Source organism: Tarenaya hassleriana, unplaced genomic scaffold (genome assembly GCF_000463585.1).
Source record: "Tarenaya hassleriana unplaced genomic scaffold, ASM46358v1 Cleome170, whole genome shotgun sequence".
NCBI classification, from domain to species: domain Eukaryota; kingdom Viridiplantae; phylum Streptophyta; class Magnoliopsida; order Brassicales; family Cleomaceae; genus Tarenaya; species Tarenaya hassleriana.
Genome location: NW_010965123.1, coordinates 1 through 2993, shown reverse-complemented (window position 1 = coordinate 2993; position 2993 = coordinate 1).

Genomic DNA, 2993 nt, shown 5'->3' with positions numbered 1-2993 from the left:
GGGTCATCCAGTCACTCGTTCACAACGAGTACTCATGATTGTGATCTACATCCAATGCGTTGATCACACCTCATGCTAGTCTTGATTCAACATTGTTCCCACAATGATGACTGACTAGGGAGTTTAGAATCATTCTCTAATGATTCAAGGATACCGAAATATAACAAACATGCCAATCATATAACGGGAATGTAATGCATTCATAAATCAATGAATCAATACAAAGTCAAAATGTCATATCACGGTTCATCCTAGAGCATTACAACCAACATAGCGAGTAGTCCCATAGCTGTAGGTTAGGGATTTGCTTTGTAGGGATCTTTGGTTTTTAATTCCAGACTTTGTGGATTTGTCTATTCTATTTAGTTTATTGAATTGTTCTTAATGCGTTTGATTTTGTTGGCCGCTTGATTGAATGATCATAGGGTTTTAATTCACATAGACATATGGGATTATAACCTGGAACTAATTCAATAAATAGAACAGGTATCACATTGGAAGATGAGTATTTGCCTAGGATCATGATAGTGTTCGTTCATGCATCCAGAGTTTTAGACTATTGAATCGGGAGATTAGTAGGATTAAACCTGGATAGTGAGATTAGACTTGGGAGAGTTAATCTCTACCTTAGAGCTTGAATTCCCTGGATTGGATAGATAAACCACTAAGTTTGCATCTTTTAAAAGATCCTTGCATGTAAAGCAATCTCGAAGCCTGCAGTATTCATCATTCATAGTTTTTAAAACCGTTTTATCGTTTGCTTTGTTACCTTCTCACACTCACATTATTTTTTCTGGATTTAGACTTGGATTTAGATTTGATTCAGTTGTCTACTTGTCCATGTGTTCGAAACCTAGCTACTACACACGATCCGTACAGTTGCGGTTAATTGTTGAGTCTAGGAATATTATTAATTGATCATATTTCTGCACCTAGATTTACGGCATCAATAAGCTATCCGCCAAGTCTGATAAATGCATATTTGTGGGTTACCCTAAGGAAACTAAAAGGTACTGGTTCTACAACTTATCTGAGAACAAAGTGTTTGTTGCTCAGAATGGATCTTTGTTGGAGAGAGAGTTTGTCTCCAAGAGAGTTAGTGGGAGTAGAATATATCTCGAAGACGTTCGAGAACCACAAATAGTCAAAGACCGGTGAACAGGTTGAATCGGTTCAACATGTGTCACAAGTTGTTGAGACAACACCTCCTAGTGGACCTCAGAGATCCGGTAGAATTCGCCAAGAGCCTACAAGATACGGATTTCTTGTGACTGGAAACGACGAACTCATGTTGTTAGAACATGATGAGCCTATTGTTGGTTTAGTGCTCTATGATGTACTCTTTGCGAGCTTTACTTGGATGCATTTGATGTATTGACGCTTTCTATGATTTATGGATTAGTGTTTCATTCATTACATGTTTTGCATACTTAAATATGTTATGAAATCCATGTATTGTTATGAACAATACTAAACTCCCTAGTCATATATCATTGTGGGAATAATGATATACTAATACTAGTATGATGTGTGATTGATGATCTTATAGATGATCATAGATATTGGATACGATCACAATCATAGGTATTCGTTGGAGAACGGAATACTGGATTGACCCGCATGAGATTATCACATGGACTAGCATCATGACTTGAATCTCATATGGCGGTTCCATGATTGGATCCTAAGACCTGAGATATCTACGGAATCCAACATGAGGAGTTGCGTGCTTTGAATACGTCAAATGTCCTGCGTAACAAGAGGACTATAAAGGCGTGTATCAGGTACGAAACGAATCATGTGCTGGATTGTAGATAGTCAAGATGGGATTTGTACCTCTCGTAAAAGAGAGAGATATCATTGGGCCCCTCGTGTGAGCGAGACTGTAGAAATGTGTGGCAGCACTATAGACGAACGTCATCTATTTCAGACAGTCGAACTCAGTGAACGAGAAAGCAGTCGAATCAGATAAGGTGGCTTGTCCATGCCTTATATTCGACATTTGATATCGTGATACAAAAGGATCATCAAACGGAATCATCACTAGCGTTCGTAGGATCAGGAACAAACTCTATTCGAGATAGGTAGTCATAGTGTCTTGCTAGAGACCGCCTATGACTTGTGTAACCGAAATAAAAGATTTCAGGTTATACTGCTATATCGGATGAGCCTACAGGGTCACACACACAGGAAAGAACGAATGCGCGAGAAGAGACGAGAAAATCCCGGTGGAGCAGAGGCCAGACCGACCGGTCTAGAAGGTCTAGACCGATCGGTCCAGCCAACCCAGACCGATCGGTCCAGTCACGTGGATCGGTCGATCCGGGGGTAACGTGTGACAATCACTCGGTCCGAAAATTGCTCCAGACCGATCGGTCCAGGCCTGGACAGATCGATCCAGACGTCGCGATTTCCTAAACTCGCTCTAATTACGGTTTTAAGTGGGATCAACTTTAAGGGACGCCTCCTAAGCCTCTTGGCATGACTTTCAGACCCAATTGACAGGTTTTGAGATTTGAATATCTAAGAGTTATATCCCTGAAATCCTTGCGCAAAGAGGAACGTGTTATTCAGTCCTAGCAGACGAGTTCCAACCATTGGAATCCTTTCCGCCGTATGGATACGTGTAGAGGACAAGGTTCTTCCTGCCTACAGTGTGTTGGTTTAGTGCTCTATGTTGTACTGTTTATGAGCTTTATTTAGATACATTCGATGTATTGATACTTTCTATGGTTTTATGAGAGTTTTTGATTCATTACATGTTCTTGCATACTAGATCTGTTATGAAATCCATGTATCATTATGAATGATACTAAACTCCCTAGTCTTGTGCCATTATGGGAATGATGACATAATAAGACTACTATGATGTGTGATTGATGATCATAACGATGATCATAGGTATTGGATACGATCACTGTCATAGATATTTGTTGAAGAACGGAATACTGGATTGACCCGCATGAGATTGTAACATGGACTAGCGTCATGAC